Source organism: Camelina sativa, chromosome 14 (assembly GCF_030686135.1).
Source record: "Camelina sativa cultivar CO46 ecotype springtype chromosome 14, ASM3068613v1".
In the NCBI taxonomy this organism is placed as follows: Eukaryota; Viridiplantae; Streptophyta; class Magnoliopsida; order Brassicales; family Brassicaceae; genus Camelina; species Camelina sativa.
This window is the reverse complement of record NC_141893.1, coordinates 10,962,769-10,975,508: the sequence shown is the minus strand read 5'-3', so window position 1 is coordinate 10,975,508 and position 12,740 is coordinate 10,962,769. Positions and strand designations below refer to the sequence as shown.

Genomic DNA, 12,740 nt, shown 5'->3' with positions numbered 1-12,740 from the left:
TAAAATTTCTGTTTCTTCCTCCATACCAGGAATGTGTCTTATACTCTTCAGCATTTCACTCAAGCATTGATCAATAACATCAAACAAACCAGTTGAAGCTTTAACAATGGCTTTTGCTTGATCAAACAACAATTAAAACATTATCGTTGCGGGAAAGTATTGGCTACATACTTGATCAATATGGAGACATCGTTGTTGGTGTGAGAAAGTGTTGTAGCCATTGCAAGAAGCCCTTCATCAAAGTGTTGCACCAAACATTTAGGTCATGACGTTTCGGTTTGTATCAAAAAAGTATCCAAAAAGAGTGTCAATATCTTAGATTTCAAAAACTCAGCTCTATAATAGCCCAAAAAAAGTGAAGGACATGGTTCTTGGACAAACTACTACTCTGTCATATGTTACTATAATCAGACATATGAAAGAGACTAAAAGAGGTTTTATAGTAAACCATTTTATCTGGCGATCATATCATCTAGAGACACAGCATCTCCATTGATGTGAGGAAGAGCTGCTTCAAGATACATGCAACTCTCTAAAAACTCCATAGAGTAGCATCTCCCTAAGCCCATGTTATTAATATCTTAAGAAAACTATGTTGTGTTGATTTTTATTTGGCATACTTAATAAAACTTGGTAGTAATATCTTAAATTATTTTCGTCTTTTGAGTAACTTGGTACAACTTCGGAATACTATGCTGTTTTACTTCGTAAAACTTGATAAAAATTGGTTGGTAAAACATGATAAAACATAGAGAAATCTTAAGGGAAGTCTTACAACACATAGATAAAGAAAGATAAGGATGTCTTACAAGAATGATCTCGCTCCTAAATTCAAAATCAAACACACCAAAAAATTACTTAGAAACTTCAATTGCTTAAACATTACCATTAGTTACATTATGAAAAATAGATCAGTTCTTAGGTTATATTCTGAACACGCATTCAACAGGCCTTCAAATATCTAACAAGCATTCAAAAATATAACAAAGTGTTAGGTTGATGATTTACCGTGACTCGTGCGTGAAATGGAAGCAGCTATCATTTGTATGACCTTAAGTACTCCCAATGAATCAGATATCATTGTCGTCATTGCTCCAATTAACCTCACACAAGAAGGTAGAAACACATAGATTACATTGATCAGCCCAACAAAGCGATTCAAGCTTTAAAAGAACAGAACCAAAGCATTGATCAATAACAGAACACAAACAAAAGCACATAACACAAGCTGATTCAAGCTTTAAAAGAACCAAACACAAGCATTGATCAATAACATAAGACAAACCAGTTGAAGCTTTAACAATGGCTTTTGCTTGATTAAACAACAATTAAGACATCATCGTTGCGGGAAAGTATTGGCTACATTCTTGATCAATATGGAGACATCGTTGTTGTTGTGAGAAAGTATTTTAACCATTGCAAGAAGCCCTTCATCAATATTAAGTGTTGCACCTAACGTTTACGTCATGACGTTTCAGTTTGTATCCAAAAAGTATCCAAAAAGAGTGTCAGTATCTTAGATTTACAAAACTCAGCTCTATAATAGCCCAAAAAAAGTGAAGGACATGGTTCTTGGACAAAATACTACACTGTCATACGTTACTATAATCATACATATGAAGGAGACTAAAAGAGGTTTTATTGTAAACCGTTTTCTCTGGCGATCACACCATCTAGAGACACACCGTCTCCATTGATGTGAGGAAGAGCTGCATCAAGATACATGCAACTCTCCAAAAACTCCATAGAGTAGCGTCTCCCTAAGCCCATGGTATTAATATCTTAGGAAAACTATGTTGTGTTGATTTTTATTTGGCATACTTGGTATAACTTGGTAGTAATATCTTAAATTATTTTCGTCTTTTGAATAACGTGGTACAACTTTGGGAAATTATGCTGTTTTACTTCGTAAAACTTGATAAAAATTGGTTGGTATTACATGATAAAACATAGAGAATTCTTAAGGGAAGTCTTACAACACATAGATAAAGAAAGATAAGGATGTCTTACAAAAATGATCTCGCTCCTAAATTCAAAATCAAACATACCAAAACATTACTTAGAACCTTTAATTGCTTAAACATTACCATTAGTTACATTATGAAAAATAGATCAGTTCGTATGCTATATTCTGAACACGCATTCAACATGCCTTCAAATATCTAACAAGCATTCAAAAATATAACAAAGTGTTAGGTTGATGATTTACCGTGACTCGTGCGTGAAATGGAAGCAACTATCATTTGTATGACCTCAGGTACTCCCAATGAATCAGATATCATTGTCGCCATTGCTCCAATTAACCTCACACAAGAAGGCAGAAACACATAGATTACATTGATCAGCCCAACAAAGCGATTCAAGCTTTAAAAGAACAGAACACAAGCATTGATCAATAACATAACAAAAACAAAAGCACATAACACAAGCCGATTCAAGCATTAAAAGAACCAAACACAAGCATTGATCAATAACATAAGTCAAACCAGTTGAAGCTTTAACAATGGCTTTTGCTTGATCAAACAACAATTAAGACATTATCGTTGCGGGAAATTATTGGCTACATACTTGATCAATATGGAGACATCGTTGTTGTTGTGAGAAAGTGTTGTAGCCATTGCAAGAATCCCTTCACCAATATTAAGTGTTGCACCAAACGTTTAGGTCATGACTTTTCGGTTTGTATCCAAAAAGTATCCAAAAAGAGTGTCAATATCTTAGATTTACAAAACTCAGCTCTATAATAGCCCAAAAAAAGTGAAGGACATGGTTCTTGGACAAAATACTACTCTGTCATACGTTACTATAATCATACATATGAAGGAGACTAAAAGAGGTTTTATTGTAAACCGTTTTCTCTGGCGATCACACCATCTCCATTGATGTGAGGAAGAGCTGCATCAAGATACATGCAACTCTCCAAAAACTCCATAGAGTAGCGTCTCCCTAAGCCCATGGTATTAATATCTTAGGAAAACTATGTTAGGTTGATGATTTATCGTGACTCATGCGTGAAATGGAAGCAACTATCATTTGTATGACCTCAGGTACTCCCAATGAATCATATATCATTGTCACTATTGCTCCAATTAACCTCACACCAGAAGGTAGAAACACATAGATTACATTGATCAGCCCAACAAACCGATTCAAGCTTTAAAGAACAGAACACAAACATTGATCAATAACAGAACACAATCAAAAGCACATAACACAAGCCAATTCAAGCTTTAAAAGAACCGAACACAAGCATTGATCAATAACATAAGACAAACCAGTTGAAGCTTTAACAATGGCTTTTGCTTGATCAAACAACAATTAAGACATTATCGTTGCGGGAAAGTATTGGCTATAAACTTGATCAATATGGAGACATCGTTGTTGTTGTGAGAAAGTGTTGTAGCCATTGCAAGAAGCCCTTCATCAATATTAAGTGTTGCACCAAACGTTTAGGTCATGACGTTTCGGTTTGTATCCAAAAAGTATCGAAAAAGGTGTCAATATCTTAGATTTCAAAAACTCAGCTCTATAATAGCCCAAAAAAAGTGAAGGACAGGTTCTGAGACAAAATATTACTCTGTCATACGTTACTATGATCAGACATATGAAGAAGACTAAAAAAGGTTTTATTGTAAACTTACCTTCTCTAGCGATCACACCATCTAGAAAGACTAAGGTGAAGTCTCTAGACGGTAAGGATCTTATATTGTCAAGGATCTTCCTCATAAACACGTTTCCGCTGGCAGCTGAAACAAGTGGAGAAGATGGGACCAATGGGATCAGCCACGAGGAAGTTAATAAGATCTGATTTTTGGCATCCTTTGATCCTGGAGGAACTTGTGCTGAAAAGTGAGTTCGTCAAAGAGCTGTGAAGGGAAAGAAGGTTAAGAAGAGGAAGAAACGGGAACCTAGCATGCCAGCTTTGGAACTCCGAAATTTATGTCTCTGTGGAATGAACATGATGCTTGTGGGTATTAAAGATGGTTCAAAAGTTGAATCTTGTTTGATATAAGCATGGGAGAATGAAGGCGATGAAGATAGTGATGAAAATAGTGTTCGACGACATCAAAAGGGGGATCAATCAAACATGAAATAAAATGAGTTTTTGTAGAGATATAAGAAAATATGTGGCGAATGGGTAAGCGGAAGTCGAGCATGTTCCCGGAAGTGAAGAAAAGGTAGATATCTTGACTAAAGCGCTCGGAAGAAACGTGTTTAAAGAAATGAGGGATCTCATTGGTATGAGAGATTTGGAAGAAAAAGATTCCAAGCTTAAGAAGGAGAATGTTGGCATAAGCTTGAAGATAGCTTGAGGTGCAAGCTATACTAATCCTACCGAGTTATGGAATTAGGATTAATTCTATTTAGGAGTTATCTAAATATGTTAGTTTACCGGTTTAGAATAGGAAAATTGTCAACTCTAGGGTTGAGCCATTGTTATAAATACCAAGAGAGTGTTTCACAAAGTGGTGCGTGTCTTAGGTATTATTGAGAGATACATACAAGGTATGTGGTGTCGCTCCATTAATAAGATAGAGAGATCTGTTGATGGTATTGTTGGAGTTCTACTTCTAGTTAATGAATTTTGGACTTGGTCCCAGGGATGTAGGTTATCTGAACCCCGTTAACAAAGCTTGTGTCTTGTTTACTTTTATGCTCTTACATACCGTTCTCGTACTTTAACATATATATCTAGCCATATATATGTGCTTTAGACTAAAGATTTATGACATTCTTGAATCAAAAAAAAAAAAAAAGATTTATGATTTTCATAGTTTTAACTTTCAGCATGTCAGTCTTTTACAAACAAAAGAGATTTTTTAACTTTTAGTCTATTTGTTTGATATCAAATAAATAATATTTACAAGTTTTTTATTTAAAGTATTTTTGTGAAACAATTATAATAATAATTGCCACATTGTGAAAAATGTAATGTTAACTTTTAGGTTAAACAAGTTTTGACAGATGCTTAAAAATATTTGTATTTTAAATTGCTTTTACAAAATATACATTAAAATTTGTCAAAAAAAAATACATTAAAATGATAAACTCTGTAAATTAACTTTTTCTAATTAAATACTTTAACTATAATTGCTTCAAAATTTATTTACAATAAATTTTCTCTGATCGACATGTCTTTATTTCATTAAATATCACTGTACGTTTTATATCTTACTGCTACAAAAGTACTATATATATATATATATATATATATATATATATATATATATATATATAGAAGACAGCAAGACACACATACAACTCAAAAACCATTCATTTGCTAGTGCTATAGAGGTGAACCTTGTATTTGTATAGTAAATTTCTAGTTCGTTACTTTAAATTCTTCTCACAATTTAATCAATGTAAAGTTGATTATTGCGAACATTAGGAAACCAAAAAAAAAGTAGATTGTTGCCATGTTATTCTGCTTTGCATGGTTCAATGCATGCACTTGTTTTCTAATTTTTAGTTGTAGAAATTGTGAATTGAGATCCTTAATGCAGAATTATATATGTTTTTCTTTTTGTCAGATATTTTAATTTAATTTTAAAGAATAGTGCCCTTGTGTTGAGGTAATTATAGACAAAGTTTAATGCAAAAAAAATAATTAAAAATCCACTCTCTTTGTTTGGGAAATGTAGTTTCGACTAACGTTAAGTCATGGTGGGAGGAGGAAGTAAACCGACAAAAACTGGAGAAGGAAGTAAACCGAAGGCCACTAAAAATGATGCAAATGCATATCTAATGGCTGTGAAGAATACATTTCATAATGAGCCTGATAAATATGACGATTTTATAGCAATCATGACCAAATTTAAAGCTCGGAAGTATGGATATATATCTATATTTTTTGCAAGTTACAAAAAAATATTTGGTTTTTATTTCTAGTTTGATTCATGTTAGGGTATAGCACTACATAATTTTTTTTTTTACAAAACTAGATAATTTTGATTTATAATTTCATTGTAGACTTGATAGGAATGCTTGCATTGGAGAGGTCAAGGAACTGCTTAAAGGACATCGAGACTTGATTTCGGGTTTTAATGTATTCTTGATCGATGATTGGTATAACTTAGAGGGTAGGTGATGTAGCTTGTGATTCATTATCTTTCTTCATTTGGGAGCCATGTATTAGATTTAGCCATTATAGGCTTATAAATAACGTTATAAGATATATGTTCTTTCCAAATATATATATGCATCAATCTTTTCTCAACTATTTACTCTTCTAATTCAACAAATCCTAAAATGGCTATACAGAGAAGATCAAGTTATTTAACCGATACACTGCCCTTGATATACTAGACACAACCGGATGATGACATATGTCCGAATACTTAAGAGTTTACAAGCTTACGTATCTCTGTGTATAAATATTACAAATGTAGGAGCTATTTGTAAACACTTAGGAAGAAATCAAATGAAGTTTCAAAGCCTTTCTTCCTTCTCATTCTGTTCTAGAAATCTTTGAAAAAATAAATCATAATTCGATGAATTAATTATTTTATGTATATCTCTTTGGCTTTACATACGACTTTTATCATGTTTTTATGGCATGTAGACTGGGAAAGTATCTAGTGGATGCGACTAGCTGGCCAAAATATGAAATGATTGGAGATAAAAGTTACCAAAACATCTAAAAACAGAAGCGCTGTTAAAAAAAAGAGACAATGGATAGATTAATTAAACTAGTAAGAGTTAGTGGTTGGAGCTTTACAATAGTTAATAAATATTTTCATTAATTAAATAATTACTATCCTCCTCATCTTTGATTTAGTAATTAATATATCCGAGAGCTTAAAAAAAAAAAAAAAAAACTTCTCAACGATTTACCAAAAAAAAAAGGAAATCCTACAAAAAACCTTGACAATCTTTAATTTCTTCACCTGAATTTTTTTTCTACAATTTAATACCTAAATTAAAAGAAAGGCAAAAGTTGGTTTGTCTTTTTCAGAATCAATGATGTATTTTCTTTATTATGAATAATCTTATAAAGTAAATTTACTAATATTTTTGTACCCAAATAAATAAATAAATTTTGACAAAAGCTAAGAAAGTAAATTTACTAGATATATATATATATATCTTGCTTATTTTAACTTTTAAGATTTATGACATCAATACTTTTTTTGGAAAATAAATTAAAGCTTCAACGATCAACCTTAAAACATGGGAGGAGGAAGTAAAGATGTGGGTGAAGGAAGCAAACCGAATAAAACTAAAGATGATGTGTATGCATATCTTACGGCTGTAAGGAATCATTTTCACAATGATAAAAAAAAGTATGACGACTTTGTTAAGATCATGCATAATTTTAAAACTCGGAAGTATGTGATATATATATTTATAGTTTCTGAAAATTTTGATATAAAATTCTAATTCAATCTTTATTGGGGTTATACTCTTTTGTTAAAAAAATAATTAATATTGATAATATAATTCCATTGTAGTATTGATAGGGATGATTGCATAAAAAAGGTGGAGAAACTGCTTAGAGGACAACGAAGCTTGATTTCGGGTTTCAATGCATTTTTACCAGAGAGTTTGGAAATCACTAATTATTACTCTGGGGCAGGACAGGGTCGGTGATGCTTTGGGATTTTCTTCGTTCGTCTAAACCAATAAATTTGTTCTAAACCGAATAATTTATATAGGAATTATGATTTGGGTTTAGCTAATTTATTTTATAAATAAGACTATATAATCTTTGCTCTTGTCAAATTTTTAATTATCGATCTCCTTTCAACTCTTTAATTTTATTATATAATCAATACAATTCTCCCGCCTTTGTACTGAAGGAGAGACTGACATATCATTTAAAATCAATATGCAATCAAATTAAAAATAATTAATACCGCTAACCACAATATTTGGTGACTCACTAGGTTTTATCTTGTTGTCTTCGTCCTGCGATCTCGTCACACGGTGGTGTTCTGTAGTTGGTTTGGGTTCCCCAAAGATTCCAATCTTAAAAGAGTTTGGGTTTCAATCCATAGTATCATTTCAATTTCGTTGGTTTGGGTTTGGATATTGAAAGGGTTTTTGTGTTATCTATTTCTAATTTTGATCGCATATAGTTACGAATTGCTCGAAGCTGTTTTAGAGATAGAGATATTTGATGTGATGGAAACATGTGTCATATTCGGACCAGGAGTTTCTGGGTTACAGTTTTGTTTACGATTTGAAGTTGGTTGTGAAATTGGTGTAGGTTTTGGCAATAGTGTTGGAAGAGGAGCTGCTTATGATCACTCTCGTTTTGTGGAATTGGTGTAGGTTTTGGCAATAGTGTTGGAAGAGGAGCTGCTTATGATCACTCTCGTTCTTATTGTAACGTTGGGAAGCCATCTTTGTGAGTTAAAACTTCTTGTTTTTTTGTTTTTGGTTTGAGTTTTAGTGATTTAGGATTTGAGATGATGATTTTGGACTTGTTGATTTGTTGACAGGAGTGAAGTTGATTCTCTTATTGATGAACTTGTTGTTAGTACCAAGAAGCTTGTGAAAGCTACTACAAAGAAATTGACAAGTGGATAAAATGATGAACATTAGGAAAACTTTAGCTTGTTGCATTGCAGCTGTTAGTGTTGTTTCTATGTTCTTTAGATCAAGAATGTAGGGGGCTAGCTAGGTATAACGTTCATATCTGACACCCCTCAAGAATCAGTGCCATAGTAGGTTTTAGCCTCTCCAGATTGTGATGCTCGGTTGCTTATAGTCCTTGTCCTAGGTCGTAGATAACTTAGCTTTAGTTTTATGCTGCTTTAAATTTCCAGAGTCATACATTATCTAGTGAAAGTTAAAACATATTCACCTTCTTGGATGCATTGGGTGTTAATAAATAGGCAGTTTGCTTTATAGTCTACTTCAATAGCCTATCAAATTAAAACAATTAATTTAGATCAGCATTTTTTTGCTACGTGGACCAAGGAATTAAGTGAAGAACAAAGAAGCACGGGTAAAGAGCAGCCATGGACGAGAGATGATAGGATTTTTTCACTCACAAACCCTCTACAACAATAAGAGAGATTGCAATCTTATTCAATAGTTTTCTTAATCTCTTTGTTCTAGATTCAATTTTGTAAGCTTTGTTGATTGATCGATTTTGGCAGTCATTAGATAAAACATCAATATCTTTGACCGCGGGATGTGATTTTTTCATCAGATTTGTTACGCGAAGGTCTGTTTTAGTATACAAAGATTTCAATCCTGTGAAGTCTCATGTCCTTGAAAGCTCTTGACAGGTTCATGAGAAAACATTTTGGTCTTCTTAAATATCTTTTGTATGTGTCTGTTAGGTACTTTCAAACTCTCACAGCAGTTTCCAGAAAATTATCCAAATAAACCACCAACAGTTCGGTTTGTTTCACGGACGTTTGATAAGAGGGCACATGTGAGAGGCACATGTGAAAAGTAAAGAGAATCATGTGAAGGATAGACTATAAATAGAGGTTGAGAGGAAAATTATAGGATCATCCTGCGTGATCATTGATGTGTTAAGAGGAATTAGAGCTTATGTGCTCTGTTCTTAGGTGATGAGACTGGAGAACTGTAACTCCAACATTATCAATTAGGGTGAGAAGAGATAAGAGAGAAGAGTTTGTATGTTCAATCTTATCAAATGGTGCGGTGAAACTGTGATCGGAGGGTCAACGCGAGTGAAGGGTTAAAGTTCAACGAATTGGGGATTCTGACAATTTGGGGATTTTGATTGCAATGTGTCTCGAGGGATTTCCTATCTTCGATGGTGTTTCCGTTAAACTACGACCATGGATTTCATGGCTGGAGGATTTCTTTGTTCAAGAGAATTTCACGGCGGATGAGAAACTGAATCTTGCACAGAGTCTTCTCAAAGGTGAAGCTCTCTTGTGGTTTCAACAGCGAACACGAGTATGTGGATTTTTTTACAGTTGGGGAATGATGGAGTTAGCCTTGTTGTTGTGATTTGGTGACAAAGATGAAAGAAGCAGACTCATTCAGGAGTATAGAGAAGAAAAACCAATTGAAGTCTCGGAGAAGAAGAAAGAAACGCATAGCGACGGGGATTTGTGTTTTGAAAGGCAATCCTTGGACGTGGAACACACTGCAATTGCAAACACGATTCTTTCATCACCGCAGGTAAACATTTCTGATTCAGTGCTCAACATAATAATGGAACATCCGAAAGATAATTCACTTTTGAGCAAGAACGAATCAACGTTGATGATGGGCTATGGAGATGGTTTGGTCAAGCCAGTCGAAATACCTATTTTCAATGGAGTTTATTCGTGTATTTGGATTTCGAAGGTTGAAAGATTCTTTCGTTTTTCTCAAAATAATGATGTGGAGAAGATAAGTTTGGTGTCGTCGCACTTGGAAGGAGATGCTTTGAGTTGGTTCACAAATGTATCCTTCACAAATTAGAAGGATTTCAAGTCACGATTGCATGTTCGGTTTAGGAACGCCAAGCCTTTAAGCCCGTCAATACAAACTTCTGATTATGAAGTGATTTTAGTAAAAGATTCAATGCAAGAATCAGATTCAGCTGAGGAGGAGCATGAGTTGATTGAGACAGGTCTTGGTCAGCAAAAAGCTTTGATTTTTAAAGATGAATCAAGGAACATTCTTGAGGATTTACCATTGGATGTTTTAGAGTACAATCGACTCTCGTCACCTACTAAAGGCAGTGTTGCTTGGATGGTTCAGAAAGAGAAACAGTTACATGGTTTGGATATCTCGGAAGTGGTTGATTGTCATGAGAAGCCAGCAAGTATAACGACCAGCAGTTATTTTGAAGATCATTTGTTCGATATAATGCTTTTAAGAAGGTACAATTTACTATGAAAGAGACATGAACTGAAGTCTTCCAAAACCTGGAAATTCAAATTCAAGGATAGGAATTTGGTTGGATCAATGAAGCTGCTACAGGATTCACAGATCATGGGACAACTTAGTTATGATGGCTGTAACTTGGACAAAGAGAAGTTGATGTTCTGTAGCAATTTAGTAATCATGGCTTATCAAAGAGGATTGACAGGTGTGAAGCTTAGGACTGTCTCTGGAGAGTGTACTGCTAAAAATGTTTTTGAGAGATTTCACAAACTTACGCATATAAAACATAAGGGTGTATTTCAGCTTAATGACCATGCATCAGTTGAAGACATTGTCACAAGCTCGGAGGAACTAGTAACCATCGTTTTGTACAAGAGAGGTTATTTTTCAGTGTGGCATTGTTGGAGAAAGAAAAAATTGGAGCAGTTTAGCTTGCAACTACGGATGACCTGCAACTTTACGGTGATGCTATGGTGCGTAAGATCAATGTGTGTGCAGCAGCAGCTCTACTATGGCAGGAAACAGAACAAAGAGCATGGATATGTGATTGTATACAAGTTCCGAATCAAACGATATGATGATGTGTGGTGGTCTCAGATTGGGAAAGTCATTCAACCTGCAACTTCTGCATATTTGTCGTTGGCACTGCCAATCATCCCAACAACTCCGCCACAGCTTATCTTCATGAAGATGGAGCATGATTTTAACATTCAAAGTGGATCCGTTTCTCAGGAGCAGCTCTACCAGTGCATCAACGATTCTATTCTCTACTGCAGTCACTGTTTTTCCATCCTCAGTACAATTGTTACATCACAGCTTGAGGACAAGCTGTTTTGAAAGGGGGGAGTATTGATAAAAGGGCACATGTGAGAGGCACATGTGAAGAGTAAAGAGAAGCATGTGAAGGATAGACTATAAATTCAGGTTGAGAGGAAAAATATAGGATCATCTTGCGTGATCATTGATGTGTAAAGAGGAATTAGAGCTTATGTGCTCTGTTCTTAGGTGATGAGATTGGAGAACTGTAACTCCAACATTATCAATTAGGGTGAGAAGAGATAAGAGAGAAGAGTTTGTATGTTCAATCTTATCAACGTTTCATCCAAACAGTAAGTTAGAGATTACCATCATCTTATCTTATTTTTTAGTGCATGTGATTTACAAAACTCACACTTGGTCAATGTTGTGCAGTTTATGCTTGGACATTCTCCAAAACAATGGAGTCCAATATACGATGTCTCTGCTATACTAACCTCCATTCAGGTATATATATACAGAAATGTCATATTGAAATGCTATTCATATCTTGTTTCTCAATAAAACCGTTGAGTGTTGTTGAATTTCATACTCGTGCTCATGAGTGGATGTTCTGTTCAGAGGAATTGGACAGTGGCAAGTTGTCGAGACTTCTCAGGCCGCTCGTCTCATAATGGTAAGCTTTATGTGGTAAAGCTTTATGTGGTAAAGCCTCTTCATATTCACCATGTTTTCTCCTTCATCTGCTTGTAGCATGAGAACATAAACAAATCTTAATTTCCTTGTGTAAGGTTTTTCTCGACAGTAGCCATAGTGGCGCCACCATGGAGGATACAGGTACAGTCTGCATTTTTTATTATCTGATTCATTTTGTTTTTTTTGATCAACCGATTATCTGATTCATTATGTTTTCTATTTTTTGATTACTTTTATCTTGTAATTTTTTTTTTCAGAATGATGACACAACAACTAACAACAAATGATGATGATGATGATACAATTTGTGGTTTTGTTTCATCATTTGTTGTTTAAGAATCAGACAATTAATTTTATCAAAGTTGTTATCATTAAATTTAATATCATCAGCCAAAATTATTTAAAAGATCGAAACAACTAACAATTATACTGGTATTCCAATGCATTGTGATACGAGAAAAAAAATGATTTTAGTCTATAAT

At 34.1% G+C, this 12,740-nt stretch overlaps 2 long non-coding RNA genes across 2 annotated transcripts; both read left to right on the top strand.

The window, feature by feature from the left end:
• The first annotated feature begins 5,693 nt into the window (after nucleotides 1–5,693).
• LOC104741119 (uncharacterized) lies at nucleotides 5,694–6,217 on the top strand. The gene is made up of 2 exons (XR_015579241.1): nucleotides 5,694–5,828; nucleotides 5,980–6,217. It is a non-coding gene; the product is annotated as an uncharacterized LOC104741119 (long non-coding RNA).
• Nucleotides 6,218–7,847: 1,630 nt separating this feature from the next.
• Nucleotides 7,848–12,664, top strand: LOC109128616 (uncharacterized). Its single transcript, XR_002035054.2, has 6 exons — nucleotides 7,848–8,350; nucleotides 8,445–11,915; nucleotides 11,998–12,069; nucleotides 12,184–12,238; nucleotides 12,354–12,399; nucleotides 12,516–12,664. It is a non-coding gene; the product is annotated as an uncharacterized LOC109128616 (long non-coding RNA).
• Nucleotides 12,665–12,740: the final 76 nt, after the last annotated feature.